The following is a 12,624-nucleotide window of genomic DNA, read 5'->3' as shown; positions in this document are numbered from 1 at the left end:
GCTTCGAGTTCACATTCCAAGAATTAGTTACTCGGTGTAAAATCTGTATGTCACGGGTATTTTTTTCGTTCTCGATTCTCCTATTCGCCTGCTATGTCCTCTGAGTCGTCCCACTCTGGTAGAAAGAAAAAGAGGAGATATATTAGGTTCAAAATCACTTATTAGTACTCTGTTAACCAGAATCAGATTACCTCTTAATTCGCGGTATGACAGAGTGAGGACGTTGACCTTTTCAAGCCGCTCTTTGTATGGTAAATCCCAGAGTTCATAAATTGCACGGATGGCTGCCCACTGTATGTTTTCCAGGATATCTGAGTCACCTTTCAAACAGGGGCTTGCAGCCTTAACTTAGTTTCCAAGTTCTAATCTCATTAGGGTTGTGTATACTGTAGTGAATAAAGTAGTATCTAACTTGGTAAATGTCCATCTTGAAGCCAATAGAGTTCCATACGACGATTTGACTGGTTAGTTATAGACATAACTAACGTGTTGTCCGCTTTTTAACGAGTTGTCTTTCGTAAAATGTCATTTTGGTCTTTTTGACTATCTTTTCCAGTATTTTAACCATGAAACTTGTGAGGATGACAGTACTGTAGCTTGATGGAAGTTGTCTTGATCCTGTTTTATGTATTGGAGTGACAATTGCATCCTTCCAGTACGTAGGCAACTCGCCTCGGTCAAGTGACATATTTAATTTCACTGTCAATGAGACATCAATATATTGTGCAATTAGTCTCAAAACTTTATAGTGCAGTCCATCCAGTTCTGCTGATTTTTCTGTATCAAACGTGATAACAGCCTTAAATACATCGTGTCAAACAATGTTCACAGTGAGCAGACGTCTTATAGACTTTGTATTTGGGTCTAGGTTTTCGTCTAGAAGAGACTCCTGAGTGAAAAAGTTTCCCATAGCCCCTGCTTTCTCCTGATCATCCTCCATCTTTTAAGATCCACTCCCGTAATTAGGTCGGAAAGCCAATGCTGTTTCTTTGTCCTGTAATTTGTGTGCGATAACAGTCACTTAGATCTCTCGACTACAGGTTGGACCAATTGCTTTTCATATTTTCGCTGAGCTTCCTGAATTGTAATTATATACTTATTTCTTACCGACCTGCAGCGTTCCATCGTACATGCCGTGCCAAGGCTTATGATGACGTTCCAACATTTCTTCTATCATCTTAATAAACGTCGAATATCCAGATCTATCCACGGATGACCGTGCTGCTCCTTCTTTGGGACTATTCAGGGTATAAATGGTTGGATAACTTGATTGTACAACTGATGGAAATGGGCCCATGCCTCTTCTGATGACGCCTTTGAGTCGACCATCCAGTTTTCAGCCGAGGTTGCAGAGTTGACCGCCTTTATGTCCGCCTTCTTTACGTTAGGATGGGCCAGCGCAACTGTTTTACAGGCCATCTCAGTCATGAACTTGAATAAGATGACCTAAAAGTGGGAGGAGACTTATTCGACTAACTTATGTGTGAAGATTAGGTTCAAGAGAGATGAGGATTTTCGCAGGTCAAATCTAGTTGGATTGTAGTTGTATTGATCCCTAACCACATGGTCTTCGAGACTGAACATATAAACACTTAGAAGATTCACTTTCAACATGCAACACTAAGAGAAGGTCAACAATCATGAACACGAGGATAATTAAATTAATCGGAAGGCATGGCTCAGTCTTGTAGGCGTGGTCATCCTTGTGTAACATATCTCTTATTCATATCAAATATATTGGCATATCTCCAACCTGAACGTGTTCTTTAGAAACGTTTAACATTGTATTACTGTTTGTTATGATACGACGAATCAGAATAGACAATGATTTGACTTCAGGGTAAGATTTTATAGATTGAGTTTTCACATCATGACAAACCTACAATTTCAGGATTAGGTCTATTCTAATAGAAGGACTAATAACGAACTAGACAATAGTTCTACATGGTCTCTAATGTGTTGGGACAAAAATGGGACGATCGTGGTTAATAACGACTCGCAATCAAGTGATGTTGTTGATGACCTTACTTCAAGGCCTTTCCAATTTAAAGACGGTGCATTGAAGTTGCTTACCATAGGGCTTTTCCCCTATTACACCGGAATTTAAGTTGACTTAGGAGGAAGTCATCGAATACAGACTCTGGAAAGCGGTATACTACAACTATTTCCATGTCTTGTTTACTAGACTTCAGCCGGAGACGCGCCAGTTTACATTTTCTTGAGTTCTATGCCACTATCTCTACAGTTAGCATAGTTAGAGTGCTTTTCATGTACAGGATAAAACCACCACCCCTAAGGTTTATTCTGTCAGCCCTACTATACAAGAACTCAAGCAATGTGATTTCACTGTCATACAATGCTGGCGTGAACCATGTTTCTGAGATGGCGATGAAATCAGGGTTCCCCGTGTCCACCAATGTTTTGATCTCCGCTGTTTCATTGGACGAACTGTGAGCATTGGCAAAGCATAACTTTAACTCTGTGGGAACTTCTCCTTACCACCCAGAGTGATTTGGAGATCATTTTACTCCGAACTTTTACGACTTAAAAACTCTTAAGTACGAGATTTCGTCAGCATTCCGGTGGCGCTCATTTACTCCTACCTCTGCCGATCGTCTTTTAATACGATGAACCAGGCTGAGAGCATCACGGACGGATATTCCGGATCCTATTAGTTGGTGTGAGTTTCTGAGTATTATATTGCTTTCTTCAGCTGAAGAAAAGATAACAATTTAAAGGCAGCTCTTCTGAGTACCGTGAGAATCCAATTTCTCTCGTATTCTTTGCAGCTTGTAGATCTCAAACTCCTGCTACTGTTTCTGGGGGCAGCTTGCTTATTGTAGTTTTAATGTGGCTGGGGTCTTGTTTAAATCTAGCCGTCTGTTCCTGTTCGGAAGATTCTCTTAGCTTATGAAAGATAACGCACCTGTCACACAGGTCCATTTTAACAAGCTGTAAACTTGTCTCCTGAAATCTCATTCCTGCAGTCCGACTTTACGCCGGATGAGAAGGTCCCACTCTGATTCCTTTCTTTTCTGAGAGAAACAGTGAGCCAAACGTCAGTCTCGATTTGTCTCTTGATCACATCATTCACACCTCCCAAGCTTTACTCCACCATAGTCTGTTTTGCGTTGACATATGAATCTGGAGCTGAAATCGTAGATTCACGTGTCTCAGTACTGCCCATAACTTGTTTCTTTTTAACTTACTTTTTTTACCCTTAAATCACGCCTACATCTTTGTGTTTGTTGTCCGTTGGGGTCCACCTTCATGGTCTCATTTAAATCTAGAGCTTGACTCAGGATAGCTCCACCTGCTTACCTGGGGACTGAAAGCTGCTCACCAGCTGCTGTCTGTTCATCTGAAGACTGCTTTATAATTATGTTCATCAGCCCAATATCTTCGAGAACTAGCAGAGATTTGTGTTACATTGTGCTCTGAGTAACCAACGCTACAGCGGCACGTAGCACCTTTAATTTGCAGCCGGCGTGAGTCCAGTACACACGTTATGATACCACGTGTTGCAGTTGTCACATTGCATTCCATTGTCGACCGATAAAGGGATGCTGGTCTACCACGATGATGTTATACCTGCGCCACTAAAGGTGTTGAGTGAGAGAACAGCCAAAAAACTAATCTCTAGAATAAGTGCTGTTTGAGGCCTCAAGGTGATCGACACTGAACACAAAACGCTAAGGATATATTTGCTGTGACTGAAACGAAAAAACCGAAGTTGGAAGTAAGATAGTTATTCATGTAATTTTAAAAGAACTGCAACAATTTAGCGCGTCCAATGATTTTTCAACTTCATAGTATTCATGTTTTAAAAATCAATCTAAACTAGTTCTTCAAATATCCTGGGCTAATACATAATTCATCATCAAATAGCCTAATTGGGACGACATCAGTCTTTATTCTTCTTCACTTCAAACGACGTGAATCAGCCTCTACCTATGCAAGACATGTTGAAGCTAGTTTTCCATGGTTAGGCTAATTAGCCATCCCTGACATTCCTACTTCATAATAATTATAAACTCGCCGTGGCTATTGATTGCCGTTTTTCCATGAATTATTTGCTCCTTGGTGCCAGCAAGCAATGTATGAAAACATTTCGAATAAGAACGTTGCTAATTGATAGGCGACTAAAACACGGCTTTTGTGTAGGTCACATATCAAAGCACTATTCGACAGTAAATAACCACTGAATAACTTTGTGCTCTTTGTAAAGGTTATTCGTAGGTAGTCGTAAAAACTTCTTACTAATTGTATACTTATTATCAGAGCAAGTAGAATTACTTTCTTCTGGCTAGGTATTATATGGTTTTCACCGGAGTCCAGATCGACCACATCTCCATCAGTGAAATTCTCATAAGGTCCATCAAAGACGTACGAACAAAGAGAATAGCTGACGTAGCTTCAGATCACCACATGATGGTGATCAGGAGGGAAACAAAGTTACAGAAGAACTGTATGAGTGGACAAACGCCATTTCAAAAGTTCAGTACAACCTTCTTCGAGATACTGAAAGACTTAACGAATTTAAAATAGCTCTCAGAAACACGTTCTAAACCTTATAGGGACTATTTCAACCACTATGGAGAACAACCGTAAAGGGATAAGAAAAGCATTCACTTTAATATGAGAGGACATGCTGGACCGTAAGAAGCACTATCACGAAGAATTGACCACTGCTGATGCCCTGGACAAGAAAGGAAGAACAATAAGACGGGGATTAACAAGTCTAAAAGAACAGAAAAAGCCAAGGCATAGACAGAATACACTGAGGCAGACAAGAGTGTGAAGATAAGCATTGCAACCGAAAAGAGCTCTATGTGAAACACTTGTTGTTTCTAATATCACAACAGGACAGGTTAATGTAGACAGTGATGAGAATTACAGGTAAGATCGAATAGATCAGACAGTCACATAATGACAAGCCATCAATTCCGGGATGAGGTCAATTATTATAGTAGTAAAAATAAACTAGACGATAATTCTATACACCTAGCAGTGCCAGCGGAAGAAACTGAAACAGGAGAAATATGAAACGACTATATGACACAACGAAGGAACTGGCAGGGAAATATGGTAAACCAGGAAGACCAGTCAAGGATAGATAAGGTAAGCCAATCACTGAAATTCAAGAACAGAGGGACAGATGGGTAGAACACATTGAGGAACTCTTCAATAGACCAGCTCCATTGAATCTACCGGACATCGAAGCAGCACACACAGACCTTCCTAGAGATGTCACTACTCCACCAACGATCAAAGAAATCAGGATGACTATCAGACAAATCAAGAGGGAAAAAGCAGCAGGACCTGACAACACACCAGCTGAAGCACTGAAGTCAGACATAAAAATAACCTCAAGTACGCTTCACATTCAGTTCAGGAAGATTTGGGAGAAAGAACAAGTGCCAACGGCACACTGGAAAGAATAATACCTCATCGAGATACCAAAGAAGGGAGATCTGATAAATGTGAGAACTACAGAGGCATCACACTAATGACAGAACTGGGAAAAGTTTTCAACAGTGTTGCTGAACCGGATGAAAGACACAGTAGACGCCCAACCTCGAGATCAACAAGGCGGATCCCGTAGTGATCGGTCGTGCACAGACCACATCACAACACCACGGATCATTGTTGAACAATCAGTTAAATGGAACTCGTCACTATGCACCAACTTCCTTAACTATGCGAAAGCATTTGACAATGTGGATAGGAGGATATTGTGGAACCTTATTCGACACTATGGAGTGAGTAGCTGAGGAAATCATCAATTAATTAACGCTTGCGTTTAAAAAATGGTCAAAATATATTTTTATTTAACGGACAAAGATAATAGTGGTACAGCACCAGTGGCGGAATCAGACGTCTTCCTATCTGAAGTGAATTTATATCGACACTGGCAAAGCAATACCTAGCGAATGTATAAGAATGAAGCAAATCAAGAATTACATTCGGTTTGTCTGATCTGCATCTAACTGAAGTGTATCCTGACTGTCACATGTCTTCAATGTTTATAGATCACTATAATGATGGAATATAAATGACTGGTTAATAAATAGATAAGCACCAAAGCTAAAGCATATTATTGGGATTCATACATAAGCCATTCAAAATAGTTACATGTCTGAGCATAAGTTAACCGATAGCATTGGATTAATGCATTTTACAGTTACATGCTCGGCTTCTGAAATTAGTATGGTTGTGTGAACTGAATATATTTATACTATTTACCGTAGAGATCTGTTATTCACCATTTGTATTCTATGTCAGTCGGTGTTGGGAAAAAGGACCTTTCATATGAAATAATATATCACATTCATTCTAGAAATTATACAGAGCTGGTATCTCCCTTCAAATCCCCAAATAGTACTCTTGATATGCGTAAAGACTTTGAATAAAACTTACCAAAAAGACTTGAACCAGACTGCCAAATAAAACATTGGATTTATTTCACGATCGATCGCTCACATCTTTACAAAAATAATTTCATCTCTAACTCCCTAGACTCATAATTTCATTAAGATATCATCGTTGCTTTGCTGGGACAAGACGACAAGTTTTTGCCTTACCACTCCCTTTCTGATATTATTTGTCAACTCTCTTACTTAGGACACACTTCGTTTGCCCCAAAGACTAAGATGTGAAAAATGTTCTCCTTATACACACTCGAATGATCGTTTATACAATATACAGTGATGATTTGCCTAGAATTCTTCTTCATATAGACACAATGCTCTTTAGTCTAAGTGTATTTCTAGACGACAAACGCTGATCCATTCTTTCGACTTCAACCTAAAATCCTTAAACGATTTACATATCCGGTCGAAACATTTTTAGTAGTATATGAAGATTATTGGAACTATTAAGTGAAATTCAGTGTGTGATAAGACTCCAGAGCTTTCTTCCTCAACAACTACACGCGAACAAGTTGTTCTTGAACTATGATAACCTTGATGTGATTGCTACTAACCCTCATTTTTCGGGGATCATGCGTAGGATGATGCTCATTGGTTATCGGAGGAGAGTATAATCCTCAACTGTGGCCCACAATCACAGCAATTTTAGATTTATCAGGTGCTTATCTGGCGTATCTTTCAAATATAGGAACACCTTCGATTATATTAGTGTGAGTTACTTTTAGCCTTATTTCGGGATGATGAGGCTTTACGTTGTCTAAATTACAAAATCCGGCGACCAATTACTCATAGTTTACTGCTGCGACTTCTAAACAAAAATGAGATGACTGGGACTAGTTCTCCCATCATGTTACATTATATCACTCTAAGTAGGAAGCGGCTTTTTTTATGTCGATTGGAAATTTATAGCTTTCTAAGATATATATTTCAGTATTGCTTAATCACGTTTGCAACAGTGAATACAAAGGGAAACCATTTGTTAAACCCCAGACCCAGTGCTAAAGCCCTTGGTCCAAAAGCGCCAATCTTTACTCTATTGGCTGCATGGAGAGTAACTGTGTTTGTAGTCCTAGTTCAGTCAATAATACCAAGCTCTGCGTTTGTATCCGCAAGGACACTCATCCCCAAACTTTTGTCTCTATAGTAAAACGAGTGACGGCCTAGACACCTCTCCTTAGTCCTCACCACTAACAGAGGGGTTTATTTCCCGTATGTTTCACAGCCTATTCATATCAAGTGCGTGGTTGATGACACTTGTCGGATTCGGCACTCAACTTCCAGCGTCACCATAAAAATTATCATGCTGTCAGAACATTAGTGAACTGCACTATCTTTTACCACCTGTTTACATTTGAGTGGCAGTCTCTGAAGGCTTCTAAAACAAGCAATAGGTTCTGCTGTGGTTAAGTCTATCGATTAATCTAAGTTTTGTGTAATGTGCTTTTTGAGAACCGGCCGAAAGACCTCTCTTCATAATCCTGTCCACAAAGTGTTGAGTGAGCTGAGCAGCTGTTCATGTTTTATGCATATACACTGAGTTGAAAGTAGTTTGGTAGAGTTCGTACAGTGCCATGCAGTGCCTGCGAGAAACAGTAACTAAAACCGTCTGAATAAATTTAGTAGGATTTCGTCACGCAACTCTTTATTTTCAGCGTGAACTACGATGCCATTCTGACACGGTTCAACATCATCAAGACCTGTAATAATCTAATTTATAACATTCTGCAATCGTTCAGGCGGAACATTTAATCTGGACGATGTGAATTCTCATCCGAACAGTTCGAATGCTTTATTAATAGTAGTTGGCTCACCAGAAATTACATCCACTGGAATTTTAAATAATCATCTTTCAGGACTATTTTATAAAATACCTTGACCGTCGCTATTTATATAGCATGTCTTTAGTTTTTTCAATGGTACAACTCTGTTGAAATGGCCGAGTATTTAATGTCAAGTAATAGTAACACAATTTCCAGGTATTTTTTCATCTGTCAGAATAGGAGTGAACGAACTGGATGACTTAACTGAGGTCATTGTTTTTTCCTTACCAGTTTATCTAACTCATACTTCATAGTGTTTCTTAAACCATACGGACTTCGGCGATGCTCAACGAAAACGGGCTGCTCTTTCACTTCTAAATATACGGGTTGAATTTTCATGCTTATCACAGCATACGAACTTTCATTTGTACTCCTACTACTTGCCTCCTCATTGTCCTCATATAGGACATTCTCATCTGCGTTCGAATAAAATAATCCCGTTTCAACGTAATTTCCATTCCTCTTCACCTATTTCCCACGTTACACTTACAAAAGAAGAGGATCCGATACACAGGAAAATACCACATTTGTCACATCTGTCTAACGGTAGCAGCAGAGACAGTATCATCTGTTGCATCCCATGATAACCAAAATGTGTCGTGATCGATTTACTTACTTGTTTTACTGCTTACTCACCTAACGAAACGCTTGCTTACTCAACCACCCACCATCAGTAGATCGGAAAGTACTTTAAACCTAAGTACAGATGGGCCACTCACTAACTAGGAAAGGAAGACTGACACAAATGCCTTTTTCTTTGTTCAAAGGAATATTAACTGCACTACTTGTAGGTTTTAAATAGACATTAGTACAATGGTACGAAAAGATTCTCTCATAAATAATTGACTCTATGTTACCAATATCAACAACGAAAGGGTGATGCTTGCCTGTGTTTGCAATTAATTTTTGGATTAAATCCGAAACACCTCCGCAGATAGTTTTAGGCGACCACGAACCTATCCTTCCCTCCAAATAAGCTGGTCTTAATCCATAATCACTCGGTGTTTTGGTAGTAAATGTCTTTGAGCTTTTATGGACTTTTTGTATACGTCCAACCTTCCGACATTTACAGCAACGTACATTGAAATAGCTACATGAATTATAAAGATGCAGTTTGCTACATAGAGGTCAGGATGAGGCACCGAAACACAGATTAAAAGGCTTTCTAAATTATTTATTCTCCTGAATGAATTGGGACTATTCGTGTTATAAGAAATCTGAGATTTCTGTCGAATGTTAGATTTACTGATATTTGACATCATCCTGTCTCGTAACGGCATCTCGAGGATCACCAGTGATATCATAAGTAAAGTAAACGCATTATACTGTTTAACAATTGCAGAAAGGAGTTTTCATAAGCTTCTTTTCTAGTTTCGGATCATTTATACGAGCGATCAGGGGGTCTCGAGGTTGGGTGTGCAGTTGTTCACCGAAATTTTCCTTTAATGCTCGTTTGATGCTGTAGTATAAAACGTCTGGTGGTTTGGTTAGTCTCACGGAATAATTTTTTGAACTGTGCTCTTCAACGTATCTCGAGTTATGTTACGTGAAAACGATCGCTTTATGGTGATATGCAGGATTCTGTGACAAATTATTTTCTTCCCTGCCAATAACAGTTACAAAATGAAATGAAACACTATTTTCCCTGGAGTTATGTAACAGACACCAAGCATCAAAACACTTAGAAACTACCCACCACCCACAGTGACGCGTTGCCAGTATAAGGTCACCTAGCGTCCTACGATAAGACAAGGGGAAACGGTTTAGACGTTTCAAACGCTCACCATAAGGGAGTTTAGAAAGACCCTTCACTAATTTCGTCCCTACACGCTGGACACACTCAGGTGAGTTAGTATCCTTTTTTGGACATGGGCTAGCTGCTTGGATACAGTACTCTAATTGTGGTCTTACGTAGGTGGGATATAAAACTCAAAACATCTCCTCATCAAAGCATTTGAATGCTCCACGAAGTGACCATAACGGACGATAACCTTTGGAAGCAGCTGCGTTGTAGTGCGTAAATGTTTTCAAGCCGTGACTTATTATTTCTCCTAAGTCTTTAGGTTCTTAAACTCGTGGAAGAGATGTACTATCAATAATATTATGGTAACTATTACCGTGACCGTTATGCATGAGCACGCTCTTCCTGGAATTGACTTCCAAGCCCCAATCATGAGCCTATCTAACTAAGTCGTCTAAGTCAGCTTGGAGATAAAAACCATCAGCCTCACTTCTTATTGTTCTCTAGATTTTGACATCATCCACAAACAATGATGTCGACATCTTAAGCAATAGCGGTAGTTCATTAACATACAGAAGGAAAAGTAGAGGTCCTAAGATGGTGCCTTGGGGTAGACCACTTTTGACCGGTTTCCATTCGGATAGCGTTTCATTGATCCTTACTCTCTGTCTGCAGTCACATATGAAGTTTCCTATCCATTCCTGTGTAGCACCTGCTATTCCAAAGCTCGAGAGCTTCTGGATAAGATCTAAGTGTGAGTACTTGTCAAACGCTTCGCTAAAATCTATGAATATCACGTCGACAGACAGGCCGTTGTCTAGGGCTACTGTTCAATCCTCTCTCGCAATAAGTAAGTTAGTTACGAAACCCATGTTGCTCGGGAGTTAACAGATTGTACGAATCTGTGGTGGTCAGGCTGACAGGCCGGTAGTTAGATACGATCTGCCACTGACCATCCTTAAATATAGGACTGACTATAGCGTCTTTCCAGTCTCTAGGTAGTTGAGGTCTGAGAAACCCTCCACCGCAGTTAGGAAAAGAGGTTCTCACTCTTCCCCGTAGGAGAAGAATGTGGGGGAGATTTAGACTACTGCTCACTGTAGAGACCAAATCTCAATATCGGGAAATTTGAATCGGATGTTCCATCATGGTTCCCATCTTCTAAAGCATAGAATTTACGAGAACACTAAAATGTTCACAAGCCGAGAACAAATTACGTATCAGTTGACGGTCGACTTTCTCATAGAATCATCAACTAATGGAACTCGTAACATTAACATACTGTTGAAGCTCTATAGATCGACTCTGAAGGTTGGATCTACTGAAATATTGTCATCTCCAAGACATACATAGCCCACTCGGACTCATATCCTTTTCAAACTGAGATCAAAATGGCAACAGCTACAATGACTTCGTAAAAACAGCAAAACACAATCAATAAGTGAGACGCTTAGTCCGCAATACCCTATAGAGATAAATGAACTACGAAATCCAGTCATCGCAAAGCATTGGGATTGAACATATACTCACAGATGCTTGACCTTAGTGCATCACTCAAAATATTTGATAGCTAAGTGGGACGATTCTGGTTGGTCACTTTTGGGATAGCCCAAGGACGAGACTCATAACCTGAAAAGTCGGTAAGTCTAAGCGTAGCTGTTGGCGTGGTGATATTTCTTTATTATTTATACCTTTATTTCACTTTAGGGTCATATCCATTCTAAGAAAACTCAGAAAGTCTTTCCTTCACTAACGAAGATATTTTAAAGTTTATGGAATCCATATCACCAAATACTTGGTGTTATGGGCATAAATTAAGTTCTAAAACATATGGATACAGTGGATGATTACAATTTATGAGCATTTCTGGATGTTTTCAGACATGCTAACGTTATAACTAAGTTTTGCGAAATAAGGGAAAAGGCACCATCCAGTTTGATCGTAGAATTTTGACATATTAAGAAAAATTTAGGACGGAAAAAGGGGAGTATATAATATAAATGGTCTGTATTTAGATCAAAAATCCAATGAACTAGTACACAACTTTATCCTAGTCGGCCACAAAGATGAATTAAAAGGCTTCTGTATGCAGTGTACACACGAAAACCAATATTCTAATTGTTGCATCACCATTAATGCCAGGGAGGAATTTAAATCGCGAAACCCGTCAAATTGATTCTTATTTAGTTTGCTGAGATCCACTAAGCTATGGGAAAGTTAGGAAAACTAAGAATTTTCTCTATGGTAACTACAATGTCGTTCATGGCCTGTCATCTCACCTAACATGTATTTCTAGTAAAACTGAGTGGAAATAGCGCTAGTTGTAACATGAAAATCTTTCCGACACTTCTTGATTGGCCGTGGAAGGCATGTATGTTAATATGGAGAATTAGTTAAGTAAGGGATTTAAAAGTCCTAATTTCATTGAATGAGACTAATTTATGGACGACCTTTGGGCGACGCTAGACTGATCTTAAGAGTGTTCATCTAATAACTAGGACCAAATAAGGTTTATAAACCTGTGTGAGAAATTCGAATTATGATTTACAGTTGATGGTTAAGGTTAGCAATTACATTTAGGGTTTTCATCACTAACTGACATCAGCTATAATGTTAAAACTCTGTTTAGCTA

This window comes from Schistosoma mansoni, chromosome 4, assembly GCF_000237925.1.
Source record: "Schistosoma mansoni strain Puerto Rico chromosome 4, complete genome".
Taxonomy (NCBI): Eukaryota; Metazoa; Platyhelminthes; class Trematoda; order Strigeidida; family Schistosomatidae; genus Schistosoma; species Schistosoma mansoni.
The sequence above is the reverse complement of the archived record's forward strand: the minus strand, read 5'-3'. Positions refer to the sequence as shown.